At 38.7% G+C, this 22061-nt stretch overlaps 1 protein-coding gene across 3 annotated transcripts in view; it reads right to left on the bottom strand.

Annotated features, from left to right (window-relative positions):
* SLC16A7 (solute carrier family 16 member 7) overlaps nt 1-21759 on the bottom strand; it is a 194610-nt gene extending 172851 nt beyond the window's left edge. Inside the window, exon 1 of one of the 3 annotated variants that reach the window (XM_011284078.3) lies at nt 21619-21759. The gene's annotated coding sequence lies outside the window, so the exon portion shown is untranslated. Of the gene's footprint in view, nt 1-13681; nt 14798-21618 lie in introns of those variants that run through there. The other 2 variants (XM_023257182.2, XM_045062007.1) reach the window with 2 other exon arrangements.
* Nucleotides 21760-22061: the final 302 nt, after the last annotated feature.

Genomic DNA, 22061 nt, shown 5'->3' with positions numbered 1-22061 from the left:
GTTCTTTCTTAAAAAATATTACAAAATGTGGCAAATTCTTTTCAGATACAATTTTTCAAAATGGAAGACATGAAGGAAGACCTGAATGAATAATCAATACTCATGAATTAAGAATATCAATACGTTAAAACTGCCAAATTGATGTACTGATTCAAATGCAATGAAAAATCCTTTTTTTTTTTTAATTTTTACTTGAAACTTAGGTCTAAAATGTATTGAAAGATCAAAGGCCAGGATGGCAAAGTCAGTTCTAAACCAGAACAAATGGAGGGGGGTCATAGATTACTAAATATCAAGGTTTGTTTTACAGCTATGGTGACTAAGAGGTGCCAGTGCCAGGATAGATGAATTTACCAAAGAAACACAACAGAAAGCCAGGAAATAAATACACACAGAATTTATTTTTATTCCAAAACTGGCATTACCAATAAGTAGGGGAAAGCACTGGTCACCCGCACTGGAAATTATGACATAAGATCTTCCCCTCACACCATGAAGAAAAATAAAGAATAAATGAATCACCACTGATGAGAAAACAAAGCTAGATAGCTGAGCTATCCAACCCAAGAGCCACATGAGTCTTTTTAAATTTAAACTTAAATTGCTTAAAATTAAATTTAAAAGTTTAGTTCCTCAGTCACATTATTCACATTTCAAGTGCTCAAAAGCAATATGTGGCTAGTGACTATCATTTTGGACAGTGCCACACATAAAATATTTCCATCAGTAGAGGAAAGTCTATTGGACAGTGCTGAGAACACTTAGGATAGGATCTTCATGCTCTTGGGGGTGAGAAGGATATATCAAGCAAGAAATAACAAATTAAACAAACAAGAAAAAAATGGAAATGACTGATAAAATTCAGCTATTAAAATTCAGAACTATTTATCAAAAGACACTATATAAAAATGAAAAAGAAAGCCTTTATCTTTGTTTTTTTAATTTTTCTAATGTTTATTTATTTTTGAGAGAAAGACAGACAGAATGTGAGTGGGGAAGGGGCAGAGAGAGAAGGAGACACAGAATCCTAAACAGGCTCCAGGCCTGACCCTGGGCTCAAACTCAGGAACCACGAAATCATGACCTGATCTGAAGTCGTTTAACCGACTGAGCCATCCAGGCGTCCCAAAAAGCCTTTATCTGAAGGAAGGTATTTGTAACATGTAGATATGGAACATTCAGGATATATAAAAACCTACATAAGCAATAAAAAGATAAACACTCACATAGAAAAATGGACAAAAGACTTATCAGGTACTTTATGTGATGGCAGAAAATAGTAATTACAATTTGACTTATTTTATCAAAATATATATACTAAAACGTTTGACAAATTTGCATGTTCCATTTTAAATCATCAAGAGTAAGGAGGGCCAACAACAATCTATTTTCTGGCCTGGATAAAAGATTATACCGGTTTAGACAGCATCCCAGCAACATATAAGTAGGCTGATAATAATGTTTGAACATGTAGTTAAGTAGATACTTCTACTGTTAGCTTATCCTTCATTAAAAGACAGTTTTCTAGTTCCCTTAACAATTTATTTTCACCTTACTTTGAGCACACAAGAGTACTTGGGACACACAGAGCATATTTATACCACCTTCTCACTCAGGTGCAAAATTTGGTGGTGACTAAGGCATTAATCCCATATTTGTCTCAATCAGAAGAATCAGAGAAGATAAAGGCATGTGTGTGCCTGGAGGGTGGAATGGAAAAAGGAGATTAAGTTGTAAACTATGAGGAAATACTCAAAAGATAACTGAAATGCGTAGTTTCCTCCAAAGCAAGTTTCCAATCCTGAATTAACATGAATACATATTATTCAATGCACCATCCACTTCCTTACCCTCTTCTCCTCCAAAAACACAACACAGACGGGATAAAAAAACAAATCACAATTTCCTAACTTTTCATATAGAAAAAAAAAATCTTCATATTTTAATGAAATGAATTTTAAAAGTTGATGTTTCTATACCTCAAAATTTGAATCAAAACTACACTCACACTACATACCCAAGTGGCATAGTTTGCACTAAATCTTAGTTTTAACCAAATTCTAAAAGAAGCATGAGAGGATTTTTGAGCTTCTGGCATATGGTAAAAACAATAGTGATATTAAACAACTTCAAATAATTTAAAATATCACTTAGTATCATGAAGTACCAAACAGTAATACACGGTCATTTGATCACACTCAGAAAAGGCAGTGAGCCAATGATTCTACAAGTAGACCTAATTTGTCAGAAAGAAATAGACAATAGGAACACTGTGTGGATCCCAGGAGACTATGACATGATTTCACCCCTCAAGGTCTTTGTAATCTAAGAATGAGAGGAAAACAATTAATAGTGTGGCAATTCTTGTACAAGGTGAATAGTGCTAGCCAGTTGCAGAGATAATAGGACATTCATATCAGGTTGAATATCAGAGGACATATGACAATCACTAGTAATAATTAGGAAGAATCCATACCATGAATTAGGACCCCAATCTAATGAATGGAGTGTGTATGATGGGTGATAGCTGACAGTCTAGGTGAACTAGAAGTTACCACAAATATGATCCACTTTAGGACTGCAGGACTTTAGCTCCTAGACTGAAGTTCAAAGACCCCTCTCCCCAGGGAAGGAAACTGTAAAGAACATGTCTGTGCCCAGTATTCATAGAGGATAGGGGAGCCAGAGAATTCTACAAGCAGTGATCAGTATGTGGAGACAAGTATAAAGTAGCCCTAACAGTAGAAGAAAGCGAGGCTGGGAATATCAGGCTCATGAATGCAGGCATGTAACTCACATTATCAAGAAAAAAAGACGGGCGCCTTTGTGGCTCAGTCGGTTGGGCAACTGACTTCACTCAGGTCATGATCGCACAGATTGTGAGTTCGAGCCCCATGTCAGGCTCTGTGCTGATAGCTCAGAACCTGGAGTCTGCTTCGGATTCTGTGTCTCCCTCTCTCTCTCTCTGCCCCTCTCCCACTCACGTTCTGCCTCTCTCCTTCAAAAATAAACATTAAAAAAATTTCTTTTAAAGAAAAGAAGAGGATACACTTGAGAGAACAATGGTAGAGACCCATGGTTCAACCAGTCAGCCAACTCTTGAAACAAACTTGCTGTTGAAAAACACTGTAAAAGCCAACCCCTCTGATTGACAGTAATGGGTCACCCAATTCCAGTTTAGCCTCACTACTTCCTACTATCCTAGGCAGAGACTGTTTAATTATATATTCTGCTTCGATTCAGATTGGCCTGCCAAAGGAGATTAGGTTTGAGCTAGCTGGTAGGCCAACTTTGCACAACTCATCAGTAGGCCAACTTTGCACAACTAAGGAAAGCAGACAAAAGGCCATAAGATTTGGAGGGGATGAATTTTTGTGCATAATTTTATATTTCTGATTAACAGTCCCATATGGTTCCCTTTTGAGGTATATTCTGATTGTACGCTTGACTTCTCTTCCTCACAAGTACATGCCTCCTACCTCCTCTGCTACACAGACTCTTATTCATTTTCTCCTGCCAATTTCCTATGTTCTGTTCCTTCCAAAGGAGACACACAACCCTAATTCTATCCTGTTGTCACAGAGCTGTGAGTACAAATGTCATTCTTTTTGCAAAACCAAGAATAGGAACTGATGAGAAGAAACTTAGTCATCGACTTTCCAGGCTAATGAAAATGCCGAGAAATGTGATGACTTCTACAGCACCCCATGGCAAAAACTGCATTTTAAAACCCATTTGTAACCACTTGGTTGATGCCTGCCTCCTCAGTATTAATTCTAATGCAAACCATAGTGTGATATCTCCATATGCGATTTCTCATAAACATATAAATTCAATAATAACTTGGACATCCTCAGAGGAAAAGGTTTTTACATGAATTGGTAGGTAATTTCCAAGTTGGTATGTTTTGCTTTGCATCTAGAATCTCAACAATGAATCTGTAACACTCAGAGTTCTTTGTGCAGTCAGAACTTAGAATAACATGATTAATCAAACCTTTTTCAAAGGCAGGGATCTATGGTTGCAAAAAAATCAAAATCCACTCAGCACAGCTTAAGGAAAAGAGGAGAAAAAAAAAACAAAAACAGTGTCAACACAGAATTCAACTGCAGAACTCATATGTTGTTAGGCAGCTGCCAGCCCCCTCTGTCTCTCTAGGGCCTTGAACAGTTCAGATGCTAAGAATATGATCTAAGTATTAAAATGTGGAATCTGGAGTGTCTAGTCCCAAACATTATCTCCACTATTTACTAACTGTGAACTTGGCTGAATCACTTAATGTCTCAGTGCCTTTGTGCTTTCTGTTAAAAAAAAAAAAAGTAATAATTGTACCTATCTTATGTGTATGAATTAAACAAGATAACACATGAAGTATTTATATTTAGGACAGTGTCTGAGACAGTAGGCACTAAATAAATCTAAGTCATTGTGATAGCATTATTATAATTGCTTGTTTTGAGCATATATGCCATTCTTCTCTCTGCCTGCTCTTCTATGTTGCCAATTCATAGATTAACAAAAAATGTCAGGAACACAATTCATAGGGACTTTTTCTCTATGGCTGAACTTACCAACAAATGAAGCTGGCTAAGACATCTATGAGCTGCTTGTAAGATGGTGAGTTCACTGTATGCCTGCAAACCTTTTAATTGAAGCTGGGTAATCACTTTTCATGGATTCAGCAAGTAATATTAATACACTGGTTGAAATATTGGGCTAAACAACTTCTAAGTTTGAGTGCACGATTCAATTTATATAGATTTTGTGTAAAATCCATGATACTTAAATTCAAGTAAAGTCTTCAATGCAAATCTAGAACTTAAATTTTCCTTTGTTTAAATCCTATAAATCATTTAAATCCTTTAAATCCTATAAAATGATGTTTCAATCCTTTAAATCCTATAAAATGATGTGGCAATACACATCATACATACACGAGGAGAACCAGATGTCAATACAGTAAATGCTTTTTCTAATGATTAAAAGGGTAAATACCCTGTAAATCAGGTAAATGTCCACTTCAACAGAAAATATGGGGTAAAATCTTGATGTTAAAGTGAGAGCTCACTCAAAAAGTTTAAATGCTCATTTTAGATACATCTAACCTATAGAATTTTCAGTGTGGTTGAGAAATAAGATGGATCCATGGGAATGTCAGGTACTGTAAATGGGAAAATAGAGGAATAGAAAAATCACAATATCATATCAGCATAGAATTCTACGTAGAAAGTGTAGCCAGTTTCCAAGCAAAACATTATGCTACTATCAAAGATACCATTTATTGCACCAAAATTTCAGTACAGATAGGTGATTCCCACAAAATCAAGAAAAAAGTGAGTTGTGGGAAGGAAGAGGGGATGGTGGTAGCAGTGATCAAAAGGAACAACCATTTCTCTTTGGAATTTCTTGACCTGAATACCTTTGTGTACGTTATAACCAGAACCACTAGTAAGAAGGGAAAATCACATACTATCAAAGTGTGTGTTGAGCAAGGAAGACTGCTAATTGTCATGCATTTTGGACCTGGAAGGGAATGTTCTACTTTGAAAGGATTAGCTTTGCATCGTCTTAATTTTCATTACCTTAAAGGGTATGGGAAGTATGGAAGGAAAAGTCTAGTGCGCTATTTTAGTAGACTGGCAAACATTAGTCAAAATTCAGGAAACTTGCTCTTGTGCTTCTTGAAGGCAGGTGACTTTTACTCATCTTTTAGCCCCATTATTGAGTACAACAATATTTTTATGTTCACTGGTCTCAGTCACACTAGATAGAATGGAATGACAGTATATGTAAAGATAATGAGTAAAAAATACTAAGCAGTCATACTTTTAAATCTATAATATAACAATTTATGTTGGTTAGCCATGTGTTTTAATAAATGTTTGAATGTGACGTGTATGGCAGAAAACTTCAGAATGTGGTAAGAAAAAAGGTTTAGAGATGTTGAGTTATGTGTTTAAGGACATTGGTAAAGTCTATTGAGCAGGTAATCATATAAATGGTGTTGATAATTAAGCACTTCATTGATATGGCTACAAGCTACAATACAACACTATATACAGATAAAAAGCAATGGTTTAAATTTTTTTCTTAGTATTCCTGCAACACACACTAGATGTCTTTGCCTCCTGTGTCGTAAAACGAAACAAAACAAAAACCCTTCAGGATTGCACAAAATTTGGTCAGTCAACTATGGTAAAATACAGCTATATTTCAGTAACTAAAGCTTTTACAAGCTAAGGAATTCAAAATTTAGATTGCCTCTATGTATGATGTGGCAATACACATCATACATACACAAGGAGAACCAGATGTCAATATAGTAAATGCTTTTTCTAATGATTAAAATCCCAAGATTTGAAAAGGCAGAGTGATTCTATGAATAACAAACAAGATGACCATAGTATTCTCACATGGGAATTGTTCATTTAGTTCATGAGTTAGATTAAAGGATTTTGAGTCTACTAGGACAGACCCCAGGTCTCAACAATGGATTCCCCACCTCAATAATTCCATTTATCATTCTGCTTCTTATTGTTGTTTGCCATATCAATATTAAAATTTTACTAACCCATATGACCTTGATGTCTGTCATTTTCTTATGAAAACAGAGATAGTAGCTACCTGATTGGTCATGCTTTGTAAGACACCTGAGAATATGTCACATGTTTAAAACTGTGACAATGAAATCCAAAATTTAGTTACTCTTCAGATACATACAGGGCTTTATAAATACTTCCAAATTCTATTTTGTCTTAAACACAGAGCTCTTGTCTCAAGGCAATGCTTCCTAAATGGTGTTCCATTAAATTCCAAAGCTATGAAATTCTATTCAAAATCACCTCTGTAATCAAATAAGCTTGGAAAATTTTGAACTTAGACTAGAGGCTAGTGCTTGTCCAAAGCCAAGCAGAACTTTATAAGCATAGTAATGATGATGGATGAGAAGGGTGCATATATTTAATAAAAAAAACATTTTGCCTTTATGAACCCCTTATTAATGTGTATTAATTTAAGTAATACATTCACATGACTAATCACATGACTAAAGACTGACAGAATAGAGCACTTAATATATGTAGATTAATTTTTCTGATTCCATACTTCATGGTGAAATGGGCCTAACAATAATGTTTAAAAAATCTAGATTATTTAATAAAATTAGCCAGCCACCTCTCCAAAGAATGTATTTGTGCCAAAACATGTAAAATTAAAATCTATAAAATGTCACTCATGTTAAGTAAATTATCAGACAGAATATGACTTCTAACTGGGGAATGATGCTAGAAAATATACTATTAAGTATAATAGAAGAGATGAGTTTCAGTTCCCTTTTAAATAATGAATGTTAGGGGAACTGTGTAAATAAAAAACATGTATCATATAACGGGCTTATTCTTGAAATGCTGTAATTCCTTTATATCCACGGATAATTTTTTTTCCAGAATAACAGTGACTCAGTTCCCCCTGCTCGTTCTACTGAATATTCTTTATTTTTCACTCTTACAAACAATCGATTTAAGACAACTGAATAACTAAGAAATAGAATCAAGCAAAGTCTTGAGAAGATAATGGAGTTATTTTTACACAATAAAACCCTAACCAGGTAACTTAAAATCAATTCAGAATATTTCTTTTTTGCATTTGTGAAAAATAAATAACTCAGTATTTTTTCATTAAAAAAACTAAAACACCTGGGGTGCCTGGATGGCCCAATCAATTGGGCATCTGACTCTTGATTTTGGCCCAGGTCATGACCCCATGGATCCTGGGATTGAGCTCCCCATGGGGTGTTGTGCTGGCAGCACAAAGCTTGCTTGGGATTCTCTCTCTCCCTCTCTGCCCCTCTCCCACTCACTCTCAGGCTCTCTCTCTTTTTCTCTATCTCAAAATAAATAAACTTGCTTTTTTTTATTAGAAAAAAGAAACTAAAATATCCATCAATATTGAAAATAAATTCAGGAAAACCTACGAACTTCCTTATAGAGATTTTAAGCACAAATTTAGAAAGTTTTAGTGGCCTACCTAGAATATTTCAATTGCATGACAAATGATTTTTGTTGTTGGTACCTATTTTTTTTTTTAGTTTTGTTCAAACTAAATGATAAAATACTTTGGCTAGAAGCAAAAGAGAGAATTCCCATAAAATGATATTTTAGGTATTATCAGGATGCTTCCTATCTTTGCAGAATATTTTAATAAACACCTCCAACTCTTCTGTTATATGACAGTTAAGATACTAAACAATGAAATCCCTATTCTATGTATTTATACTTAAAGGTCACAGGCCTGGGGTAGTAAAGCTAAAAGCCAGTTCTATAGGCATCATGCTGTTGCCTGTCCATTACACTTTTCTTTCTCAGTTTGACTTCTGGCAACTGTTAGGTTCTTATGACTATTATTTGTAGTTTTGCCTTCCAGTAAAACTGAAGGGCATTTCAGGGAACAGTCACTAGGTCCTGGCCAAAGTCAATGCCAACATCCAACAGAGTCAAGTCATGGTCCAAGATGAGGCAACAAGCAAGCTTCAACAGGTTCATCATTTTAGACTCTGGCATTTTAGAGTTCACAGGATAAATCCACATCTTATGAGCAAGGTAAAGGCCAGAAAACCCAACTGTCAGCCACACAAATGTCTTTACATTGCTTAGAACACTTTCAGCAACAGGCCAAAGGCAGATTTCTGGAGCAATGGCAACACCATCCATGGCAATCCAAGAACAGGAATAGTCACCAAAGATATGAGTGACTGATAACTTTGCTAGTATTATTACTGGAGCAATTGTGTGGCTACACACACAGTGTGGTAGTTTCACAGAGGCAGCAAATTGAGCATCTGAATGTTCGCCAATCTTGGTACACACGCTTTTCTCCATATACTTGTTTTCAACCCTATCAGGTAATTTCTCATATAACAGATTACAAAGGAAAAAAAAAGGTAAAAGTCAATGTCAAGCAAAGGAAAAGAAAGTTTTTTATTAGTGATCATTGGCATATTTAAGACAGAAATTATACCGAAAAATTGATAAATTATGTGATTATGTGTATTTCTATTTTCAGATTTCTAAGAATCTGAGAGACTTCCCAGGAATGTAGGAAGGAGCTGGCTGTACAGACAAAGAATGCCTAGTTTTTAAAACAAACTTAACTGTCTAATGAAATAATGTTAAAGAACCATGGCACTTTGATTAGCTTGTATTATTCTGATACTTTTTAGTAACATGGACAGCACATTAGAATTATTTCTTTTTAAATCATTAATGATCTGATTACAAAAGATGGCCCTTTCCAGGAGCCAAAAGAGTCCACATAGAAACTTTTCTCACCCCAACAGACTATATGGGAATATTTTAATTCAGGATTAATAATCCAAATAGATCAATTTGAACCTCTAGTTCTACTTTTGTGCAAGAACCATGCATACAGGAATATCTGCTTTGTATAACCACTCTTTGTTTGAATTACTGTCCTTAGACTCTTGGTTTTGGTAAACTACCAAATTTAATTACTATGGATTATCTAAAAATGGACTATGCTCTTAATCTGTCCATAAAAATGTTCAATTAACAATGGAGCATTTCTTATTTTACCCATCAACTCTCTCCTATAAAATACTGTTCAGTAAGTGTTAATAATACTTGATAATTTTCCCATACCTCCTTGATTGGATATCTTTTTGGAATTAAGAAGGGATATTATAATTACAATGTATAAATTATATTCTCTTGTCATCTATAATGAAAAATCCCACTCACATTGAATGACCATTAGACACAATAAAACTCTGGTAAACAAGACAATGTTCAACTCAACTGCCTCACATTTTGCAGCACGTAGTATCTCAATCATGTATTCTGAAATTGTTTTACTACAAAAAAACACATTTTTAATCTTTATACTGGAATTTCATTATAGCACCATCTTCTAGGTACTACAGCTTAATGTACTTGACCTTTCATGCTATAGTTACGAGCTGAATTGCATATAATGAAGGTTTTCCTAAATCCTTTTGAAATGGGTTTAAGATGGACTCTTACACTGAATTCAAATGATGATGAGATTCTGGTAGTTTAATGAACCAATTATTACTAAGATTTTGGGATTTTAGATGTGAATAGTTTCTTATTAAGATATAAATGGAGATCAATGCACCTGTGTATTAATAAAGCATAATCAAGCACTCAGAAAAAAAGGAAAACAATATTCAAATCCCAGTTATTTAAACACAGTCCTAATTCAATAGTGTTAACCATGTCTACCTAATTTCTTGGTGCTAACATCAGTCGCAACATACACAGTTCAGAGTTGACATTTTTTAAAAGAAGGATCATGTATGTGTGTTATGGTCTGAACGTTTGGGGCCCCCCTGAACTCATATGTTGATAACCTAATGCCCAGGGTGATGATATTAGGAGATGGGGCCTTTGTCAGGGGCTTAGGTCATGAGGGTGGAGCCCTCATGAATGGCATTAGTGCTCTTGTAAAGGAGACCCCAAAGAGTTCCTGAATCCCTCCCACGACGTGAGGATACAAGGAGAAGTCTACAACCTGGAGGAAGAAGGCCCTCACCCGACCACACTGGCACCCGGATCTGAGACCAGCAGCTTCCAAAACTGTGAGAAATAAATTTCTGTTGTTTATAAGCTACCCAGTCTGCAGCATTTGTTACAACAGCTTGAACAGACTAAGACAATGTGGAAGAGGGGCAAAATAAAATTTTGTCAACATTTTTCTTGTCCTTTTAATTTTGTCTTTTATTTTTTGAGAACAACCTAAACATGTGATTTTGGTATTTAAAAATGCATTTTTTTAATTAGCATAATTTAAAAGGACAGAACCCTAAATATTTTTCTTTTCTCTTCCCCATATTTTCCTTTTCTAGAAAATGTGTGTTCCATGAGGGAAGATTCCACTCTGCCTGGGAAGACTACATGGAACAGGATAAATGTGGATTTTGAAAATACAGCTTTGTTATCTAACACGCCTGAGACATGAGATGGTTCATTTGGATCCTAAATTAGTGAGAATGGGACCCATGTTACAGTGTTGTTGAGGCTTTCAGATAATGACTTTCAGAATTCCGTGAGGTAATCCTGCACCTTCTCTTTGGCACATAACCTGCACCAACTATGCTATTTGTCTTCTCTTTCTCCTTTTCCAATACCAAAAATCTGAGTGAGCAAATCTTTTTGAAAATCCTTAGGACACAAGAGAATACTTTAAAAGTCACATTTTTAAATTTAGATTTTATTACAGACCACAACTCAATATCTGAACGTATAGCTGAGGAGGCGTTAAGTATTATTGCTACAAGACAAAAGCTAGTAAAGTAAGAGGACTAATAAAATGTGAAATAATTTAAATAGCTAATAGACTAAAGACGTTTGAGGGAACATTCATTCTTAAGTGAAAGTTACAGACCCAATATGCATAATTTTTATCATAAGCAGTGAAATATCCCAATGAACAATAATTAAGTTTCTAAGCATTCCAAATAAGATTTTAATTTTAATTGGTGATAAGTCTACAGAAGTGTCTCTTCCCCCTTTTATTGAACATTCGAAAACAAATGTAGATAATGGGCCCAGCCAGGTACCTTACTGAGATAGAGTAACAAGTCTGTTATTGATAAAAAAAAAAATAACAATAAAAATTTGCATGTCTCCTCAATGAAGCAGCTTTTTTTTTTTTAATTAACAGCATTTATTACTTGGCAATTAATGATAAAAAAGGAAATAATTTTAGGTGAGCTTTAGAACTGTTATCTGTGAATCCTGTAGCAGGCCATTAATGTATGTAATTAATGTTCTTCTCCATGGCTCAAGTGGCCAGATTACTCTCCACAGAGATGCTAATGTGGCCCATGAGGGATGAATTTACATTTTCATACACTCCCTGCAGCTTCTTCTGAATCATTCACCTTTTCCTATCTACTTATTATTTTGTCATATCCATTAGTGATATGCAAATATTTCTGCAGTATCTCTTGCTTTCTAAGTTCAGGGGGGAAAAAAACTTGTATTAAGTTGCATTGATTCTTTGTTTTTCCTTAAAAAAAAGCCATTGCTTTAGGAAAATGCATTGAAGCACTTGATTGCTTCGGTGAAGACACCATGCCATAAGTAAGTGGGACTTTTATGAAAGTTAGGAAGGGATACTACAGGAAAATGGAGGGGGAAAAAAGAAGACATTATAAACAACTAAGCATTAACAGGTAAAGAAAAGAGAGAAGGGATTATAGACAGAAAGTGACAGACAAAAAGAAACAGAGAGGACATAGAAAGTTCTGGGTCAATAAAACACCGGTATTTTCAATAAAAATCTGCAGATAAATTTGTAGTGAAAGACTGAAGTTTTATAAAAACACAGCACAATGCTTTTAACAAAAAAGAATTCAGTCATACAACAGAACAAATCGGCAAATTCGCTTTTTTTTTTTAAATGTATTGAAGTCCATTCCTATCTATGTCCCAGCTCCAAAAGTTTCCTTTTAAAAAAGTCAATTTCTTGGTCATATTGAACAATGGTGATCTATTTACTAGTATTACAGCCTTAAACCAAGAATCTGTTCTATCTCATCTTTAGTATTCTCTTCCCTAGAATGGGTATAACAACATCCACCTTAGTCCTCAGTGGGCTATTGTAAGTTTTTAATGAGATAAGGTATGAAATGCTTTTGACACAGTGCTGGCACTTAGTTGTGTTCTCAATATCTAGTTTTTGTTGTTTATTTTTTACTAAACTAGTGATTAGCAAAACTAGTTAACACATGTCCAGCACACACACATGTACTTTTTGAAGGTTTGGATAACTTGTGAGAAAAAATTTCTCTGTCCTTCTACAGGAAATAATCAATTTTATCAAGTGAATGAGTATTCTGACTCAGTGATTTTCCACATGGGCTATACTTTGGTATCACAGATTACTGAGTAAAACCAAAATCTTATCCTGAAGTAATTCACCAATTGGTTCAAATGTCCCTTTATGATAGAAGACAGGATTCAGTAGGCAGAAACCATACGATTAGGGCCTGAGGTCCCTGGGTGCAGAAAAACCCCTATTTTGGAACAATGCTGGGAGCTTCTGACTACAGCAAGCCCCTCAGGCATAAGGTTCCTGTAAGAATGTAACAGACCCCACCTACTCCCCCTCAGGTTTCCCCTCTGGAATTGGACAAAAGACCTAAGTATGGCCACAGCCCACCTCTCATACAATGGAAACGAACCAATCAGGAATGGACAACCCAGCACCTAGAGCTCTCAAGCCAATAAGGAAGGGTAGAACCTGAGAAGGAAGGGGGTGGGGGGAAGGGGGAGGGCTGACCAGAACCTTGCCTATGGTCCTTGGGCATTCACTTTCAAATGTCCCCTCTCTGTAAAGACAGCTTTCCTACTACTCTTCCTTTTGTAATCTTATATTCCAATAAACTTTTGCCTACCGCTCATTTTGTGTCCACGTCTTCATTCTTTGAAGTGGCGAGACAACAAATCCTGGGTATTGTGGTAAAAAAATCCTGCAACACCTTCAAGTTTAGGAACCACTGTTCTACTTACAAAAGGTACACTCACAGACAAATGGTTATAATATTACATGAACTATATACAGTATTATGATCCTTATTAAGCAGATTTTTATGTTTATCCATGTGTTTGGTTTTGCTTTTGAGTTCTGTGGCACTTACATTGACCAGCTCCTCATTTCACTGAAAGACTATCCTCTCAGCTCCAAAACATGTCCACTTCTTTCATTTAAGCCTTTTTTGATTCCTCCATCACAGAGTAAAGTCCCCCTCTTCAGAAATCCTAGAGCAGGGATCAACAAATATTTTTTTCTCTGAAGTGCCAGATAGTAAATATTTTAGGTTTCACAGGCTTAGTCACAACTACTCAACTCTATCCAGCAGCAGGAAATTAATCGGCCACTGAAAATGTAGAAACAAATGAGTGTAGCTGTATTCCAGGAAAACTTCACTTACCAAAAACAGCAGTAGGTTAGATATGGTCCCAGGGTTATAGTTTGTCAAGTTCTGCTGCAGACTATCACTGCTCTCTACCGTTTGACAATTCTACTCTGGATTATACCAATAACCAGTACGCACATCAAGAATGTCTCTGAAATTATAGTCTCCTCGGGGTGTCAGGAATGATGTCCTATTCAGCTATCTCTGGAGAGTACTTCATATAGCAATGCTAATTATTTACTGATTTGAAATGATTTAAGATATGGGAGCAAGATTTAGTTGCCATTAGCATCTCACCTGCATTGAAACATTTACTAAAGCATTGATTCTTGCAGTTCCCTAATGGGCAGCCTCATCTTGCTGAGTCTTTATTCTCTTCATCTATAAATGAATACAATCTATCTTACATGGTAATAATGAGAATTAGAAATACCGTATATAAAAAATCAGACACATAGGAGGCACTTAAACAGTATTACTAAAATAAAAAACAGAGACCAGCCTTGAGAATTCCTGGGTGGACAAAATCAGTTTGACTCATATAAATAAAGCTTAATTTAGCTTACTTAGCAAGACTAACTTGACCTGGGTCATTGCTTGCTTATACTTCTGCAATATCACAGGCACAACTTATGCTGGTTCCCAAGGTTGATTTGAGGTAACCACTGACACTATCTAGACTTTCTAAACCTGAATGGCTCCAAAAGCATAGCAGCCTTAACCAGGTTACAAAAACAACAGGTAGAAAGACTGAGTATGTGAGGGGTGCCTGGGTGGCTCAGTTGGTTGAGCATCCAACTTCAGCTCAGGTCATGATCTCATGGTCCATGAGTTCAAGCCCCACATCGGACTCTCTGCTGTCAGCTTGGAGCCTGCTTTGGATCCTCTGTCTCCCTCTCTCTGCCTCTCTCTCTCTCTCTCTCTCTGAAAAATAAATAAACATTTGAAAAAAAAGAAAGACTGAATATGTGAAATTGATAGAGAAAATATAAGACATAAGTTGTCACCACCTATGTACAGGGTGTCAATCAACCCAAAAGGGTTTTATTTTGTGTAGACTCAGAAAGCTGAGTAAGGACTCTAGGTAGAAGCAAAAACAACTCTGTTATAATTGGAAATGCCTTAAAAAGAATAGACTCCCTCAGTATGTACACTTAAAATAAACAATAGATGGTGGTTTATGAAAGATGCTGAAGAAACAGTACATAAAAATGGAAACAGATGTCCTCTAAATTTCTTGCACCAAAGTGCTAAAAGATATGTAAATATGGATAATTATACCTGGCATCCAGAAAGCTGCACTATATAGAGAAACTAAAGACTTCTACAAATGCAACTATAATAAAATGTTTAAAACAAGACATATTACAAATGCAATGTTACTAAAATTGTGTAAAAGTTTCTTCTACTTATCTACAGGCTTCAGAAGAAATTTGAACATAAACTTAGTTATGAAGGTGAGGTTAAAGCTAGAAACGAAATAGCAGGAAGTTAGAGCATTTTAAAATGAAAGGATAACATGGCCAAAGGAAGTGGCAGGAAATAAAATGAGGCAGAGGGGACAGTTCAATTGGACTCAAGTATGATAGTGGTGGAAGATAAGCCCAGAAAAATTTTTGGAATTACAGGGGCTGAAATGCTAGTCCTTGGACCCAGAAAATGGAAGTCACCATCGTGTTAGGAATGTATCAGTAAGAGAGGTGTATTTCAATAAGACTATCTGGTGGAGCATACAGAATTAAGTGGTAGAGTGAGAAGCCAGAGGTGAGAGGAGCCGCTAAGAGACTGGCATGATTCTAGGTAGCATGTAAAAAGTGCCCAAACTCTGTGGCAACATCAGAAATGAGAATTTTCTGAGAAATGAAGTATTTTGGTTGTACAATTGTCAGATGTTAGCAACTGACTCGGAGATGCATTTCTAGGAGGAGAGAGGTCTCAAACCTTCTAGACTAGAATGCTAATACCAACCAAAGCAATGGGAACAAAGGAAAGAAGGAAGACAGAGAGCTCAGAGGGTGTTGTTGAAGATGTTAGCAGTGCAAGTGAAGGGGAGCTGTCCAGCAGGCACTTGGAAAGGTAGGCTTGAAGCTTTTGTGAGGGTCAAAGCTGAAGATAATGTCGTGGGAGTTATTCCTACTGAGAAGGCAGAAGCCAAGAGAGGATGAGCTTTGTCAAATGACAGAATATACACAAAAGGAAAACTCGGCACAGAAATTGAGGAACACATACTTAATGAGCAGGAGGTGAAAAGAGAGCCCAAGAAGGAGCTGCAAACAAGCAGTCAGAGAAGTAAGAAAACAAGGAGCACCTGGAAGCCAAAACAGGAGTTTCAGAAGCAGCAGATGCCAACACTGCCCAAGGCTGATGACAGGTTAAAGCAAACGAAAGTCTGGAGCCTAGGATAACATGACTATTAAATAATTATGCTTAATACATCTTACAAGAAAGAACTTAGTCCTTCAAATCCAAGTATTTTCACGTGAGCTAGCCTTTGAAGCAAAGACAAAAGTTGCTTTTGGAAATACTCTAATCTCAAGGATCATTTCTTCAAACATTCTCAATTTGATCGTATTGGCCAACAGTTTTCAACCACATCTAGTACGATTCTTCTAAGAGGCGTATTTAAATATCAGGGGAATTCTTGGTGATTACCATGACTGAGGGTAAGCTAACAGGGCCATAGACACTAAATGTTCTGCAATGAAAGAGGCATTCCCACACAAAGAAGAGGTCCCCGCCAAAATGCCAACAGTACCACCTGTTGAGAAGCACTGTCACATGACACTGTTTATCACTGAATACACCTTTTGCATAGTTGAAAAGAAGTGATAGAATTTTGGATTCTGAAATTTTGGAGACTCAGATTTAAAATAAGGGAAACTCATTAATATAGTTCCTTCCTTAGAAACTCTTCAAGTAAATTCACGCCTCTTAGTTTTGCTGTTGATTCATATCTAATCTACTTCCTAAAGAAAGTGGTCTTCAAGTAAATTATCTAGCAGGACAGCTTCTTCTTATAAATTATAATTCACCTACATATAAGCTCTAATCAGTGTCTGTTTAGGGCTATAGGCGATTACCACGCATACATTTTATTGTATTACTAGGTGGGGAAACTGCAGGTGTTTGACATAAAACACTTCCTAAAAATACCAACATTTTATCCAGATCTTTGTTTTCTAAACAAATATTTCTCTTGCATGCACCATTCATACTAAATATTTCTAACTGAAAAATTGCTGTTTTAATGCCAAATATTACCAAAAATTCATTACCTGTTTAGATCAAAGAACCATCCAATATACCCACTTTTGTATGGCTATCCTAATTGCACACAACTTTTAACAAAAAATATCTTTATACCAGCGTCTCATAGCTGTCACTCAAATGCCCTATAAGATTTTCATGAACTCATTTGGGATTTCAATGAATATTAATAAGAACATCTGCAAGAGGTTTTGATATTAGGACAGAAAAAATGTTTTCAAAAATACTGGCATCACTTGTTAATACTGATATTTATGAATATGTTGAACACGTCTCTGGTGCACCCAAGCACCAATTACTCCAGTGCTGGGTGGACTAGTTATATTATAGTCAAGTTCAATTTGTTTAACTTGTGCTTAATTTTTTCCCAGTGTTCTTGATGATTACAGTTTATGCATAAATGCACATACCCCCTTCTTGTTTACTAACTGCCATGTATGTGGGGTAAATGTTTTTTTTTTCTCTAGACAATTGTCCACATTAGGCTATTCTCTCATATCATGACTGTAAATTCCTGAATCTCCCAAGTAGGCAGACCAGGCCCCTGGCTTCACCATTTAGGGGAACACCTGAGAAAATGAAGCTTTTTCTTTAACTTTTTTTTAAAGTTCTGATTCTCACTGAGACTTGGTGTACAGTTGTTTCCCAACACATTTCCTAATCGCTTTGATCCAGTTTTGAGAAAGCCTGTGACAAACCTGGATGACCTCTCAGACAATGAGAGCCCATGTAACCGTTTATGATGCAATCCAACACTGTTAGGCCATCTAATGGGAAAACAGGCATTTCCAAGCATTTCTAAATTATCTGTTAAAAAGAATGAGCCAGTGATCCTTCTAACAACCTAACAGCCTTAATGCCACACATTTAAATCTTAACACTAGCAGGGTGCCTGGGTGGCTCAGTCGGTTAAGCATCTGACTTCAGCTCAAGTCATGATCCCCCAGTTTGTGGGTTCAAGCCCTGTGTGTCGGGCTCTGTGCTGACAGTTCAGAGCCTGGAGCCTGCTTCAGATCCTGTGTCTCCCTCTCTCCTTCCCCCTTCCCCACTCACTCTGTCTCTCTCTCTCAAAAATAAATGAACATTAAAAAAAATCTTAACACTAGCTACCATTATGCATGTGCTCAGCACAGTGCTAAGTATTTCACAGGTATTATCTCATTTAATTTTTACAACCAATATATGGAATTGAATATTATCCTCTTTTTATACATGAAGAAACAGATTTTGAGAAATTTTCACACATGAAGAAACCGAGATTTAGAGGTTTAGCAACTTGCCCTAGCTAGTAAATGGCAGAGCCAAGATCAAAACCCAGACAGACCAGACTACAGACCCCCCCTCTTACCCTCATCCCTCTTTTGCCAGAGATCTAGGCCTCTGGCTGTGCAAATTGAGCAAGTTAACTCTTTGTACCTAAACTCCTCTTCTGCAAACATGGATATTAATAGACCTACAGAAAGTAGTGTTCTAACACAGTGCCTAGAACATTGTAAGCATTACAGAGATGTTGTTACAGTTACTATACTCTTGAGTTCTTCAGAGCAGGTGAATGGTAGTCTATCAAAGCATATAATAAACTGCAATTTAGTCTCTTCTTTAAAAAAATGGAAATCAATTCATTGGCAAAGATAATTTCCAGGGAAAGAGTGTCTTCCCGTCACAGCAAGAAGAAAATCACCATTTCCTGCTTTTACAGGGTCACTCTCAACAGGCCAAAGAATAGGGCTGAATACACCAGTTTCTGAGGCGAGGTGCCTTTCTCCAATTGCCTTTTAGCAGTTCTTATAAACATTTCTTTCAAGTTATTTAGGATATATGTCTCTTCCACTGAGAAAGAAATTGATTGAAAGCCAATAGGATATTGTGATAAGCACCTGTGTTATATGGAAATGCTGAATCACTATAATGTACACCTGAAATTAATATTACACTGTATATTAACTAATTGGAATTTAAATAAAAACTTAAAAATTAAAAACACTTATATTAAAAAAAGAAAGAAACTAAGAAAGCTAAAAGTATTGGAGGAAGATTAGCCTGGATAACCAGACATGAATCTTTTGAGAGCAGAATTTCACCCTCACCCATCTTGGTAACCACAGTGCAGTGTCTAGAATGATTTCAGGGGTTCAAAATTAGCTAGTCTATATTTTAGGTGTTTTCCACACACTTTATTCCTCACAACAGCACATCAGGGTAGGCACCACCAACCATATTTTAAGGATAAGAAAAAACTGAGGAGACTGTTAAATAATTACTCAACCTTACGAAAGTGCAAAACTGACCTTGAAGTACATCTAACTCTGAAGTTAATTGCCTTTTCCCATGTGAATGTCTCGAAAAAAATGTTCAGTGAATAAATATAAGAAGTAAAAGTAAATGCAGGGAATTTCCTTTCATTCCAGATTCATGACCAAGGAATATGACTCTGGATAAGGAAAATTTCTGTAGGTCACATTGCCCTTCTTCTCTTTGGGAGGGTTCTAGGCAGAAAATACAAGCCGGATATTATATAGGAGTAAATGCATAACCAGAAATAAACTGAGCATTTATAGGATGATTCAAGAACATGTACTTTGGGAAACAGGTGTTAAAATTTCAGCCCACTTACCATTATTAAAACACACCCTGGGGGGCAGGGGGAAGCAGTATGTAATTGCAATCTGCTGATGTGAATTTTGAAAAAAAAAAACGGTTTCTGACTTTATGAGTTGTTACACAACACACTGAGTTGCTTATTAAAGTAATAATCTTTCCCTTTCACTGAATCATTCAGTTTCCCACTCGCTCAGATTGCTTTAAATGCAATGTGTTCAGAAGCAGAAAGCGAAGCTAAGATTGCTTCACCAGGGCTAAATAAGGGTCACCTTGTTCAACCTTCGTCTACTCTCTGCAGCCACCACCCAATTGATTTCTCAGCCACACTCCCCCAAACTGCACATTTAGTATTTGTGGTTCCAATGACAGCACCTTCAAGCTAACGTGTCTTTTGAAAGTTTGCTCTTGAGCTCTCGGTTTGTGTTTAACCATAATGTACAGGGTGCCAGGAAAGGGCTTCTAGCGCCCACCGTTTACTCCTGCCCAGTCTTCTTCACATCACCCTCACGACTGCTATTTCATTTCTCCACTATGAATCTTCTTGGACCAGGAAAGGTAGGAGGACATGAAATACTAGCTTTCCTACTAACACCAGCCAGCCCTCACTCAACCCATCCCACGGAGTACTACTTCTCCAGGAAGGGATGGTAGAGTCACTTGTAGAGAAACCGCTCATTTCCTGTGTGTGTGTGTGTGTGTGTGTGTGTGTGTGTGTGTGTGTGCGCGCGCGCGCGCACACACACACATAATTTTAATATCCCTGGAGTAGACCACAAACTCCCCTCGCCAGCCCTACCGGGAAAGTGGCCCTGGTCACGACCGCCTTTGCCAAGGCAGTCTGCAATCCCTCTCGCGGAAGTAAAGGAGAAAAGGGGCCGCAGAGGGCAGCTGCCGAGCAACGTAACATCTGCTCAGAGGAGGCACTTCGCACGCGAGCCGCGTCTCCAGCCTCCAGCACTACCTGCACAGACCTGGCGCCCCCAGAGCGGCGCAGCCGCGCAGGAAACCAGCGTGATACCGGGCGGCGCAGGCCCTCCTCGGCCCGGGTCCAGTCATGCTCCCTTCTGCCCGAGCGCAGGCCTCTCCCGCACACATCTTTCCATACGCCTCCGCCCCACTATGCAACCTGGGGACCAAAAACGAAAACGACACCTCCCTCCCTGGTATTCCGTCCCCTCCCAGCCTCTCGGACTCCCGATCGTCTGCTACAAGAAAAGACGCCCCCTACCCACACTTTTCACCACCACTCGTCCCCAGGTGTTGCGGCAACGAGGCCACCCCAGGGTGCTCGCGGGCCTGGGGCGAGATGCTGGTGACAAGCAGGCAGGGGACGCGCCTGGTGGGAACCGGCCTTGGGAGCACTCGTGGGCCGAGCAGAGGGGGAGAAGCACAGCGTCGGCAGAGTCTCCGCGCAACGGCTCGGGACACAGGCACCTCCTGGCCATAAGCCGGCGGGCGCGCGGGCGCTCCCCGCCCGGGACCCCCCGGGCCCACGTCCCTGGCGCGCGCGCGCGCGCGCGCACGACCCCGCGCCGGCTGCGCCCCTGCAGCTGCCGCGCTGCTGTCTGCGCGTCTGACTGACGCGAGCTCTCCTCCCGCGGCCGCTTCGGGGGTTTTTGTCTATATAAGGGCTCGCTAGCCAGCTCTGCGTCGGCGCGTTTGTCAGGGGCTGGCCATTATTTTTACACACGCGTGCGGCTCCGCTGGCAGCTGGCGTGGCAGAGGCACGCTCGCCCGCCTCTGGGCCAGCGCCGCCGCCGCCTCCTCCCTTCCTCCCGGGGTGTACTTACTTTACCCGGTCTCTGGCACGGGGTGGGCGCCGCAGCTCTCCGATCCCCAGCCCGCCCCCACCCCCCCCGCCGCAGCCGGTTCGCCTCGCCGTCACCGGGTGAATGGAATTATTTATTTATTTACGGCCCTAGACTTGTCCTCGCCCGCCGCAGCCGGGGGCGGGGGAGGAGGGGGGCGGAGGGGAGGCGCGGCCGCCGGGCGCCCTCGTGGGTGCCCTGGAGCGCGCGCCCGGCGTGGGTGGGGGGAGGGGAGAGGTGGAGAAGGAGGGCGGGGGCTAGCGCGCCCGGCTTTCGGCGAGCGGGCCGCCCGCGGGCGGGGGCGAACCCCGCCCAGTGACTCCGGGCCGACTGAGCATGCTCCGAGCGACCGTCGCCGCTGTAGACACTTTCTCTGGGGCTCGGAGCGCGCCGCTTCAGAGTTTAGTTTGGGCCCGGAGGGAAAA

The sequence above is a fragment of the Felis catus genome, chromosome B4 (genome assembly GCF_018350175.1).
Source record: "Felis catus isolate Fca126 chromosome B4, F.catus_Fca126_mat1.0, whole genome shotgun sequence".
Taxonomy (NCBI): domain Eukaryota; kingdom Metazoa; phylum Chordata; class Mammalia; order Carnivora; family Felidae; genus Felis; species Felis catus.
The sequence above is the reverse complement of the archived record's forward strand: the minus strand, read 5'-3'. Positions and strand labels throughout refer to the sequence as shown.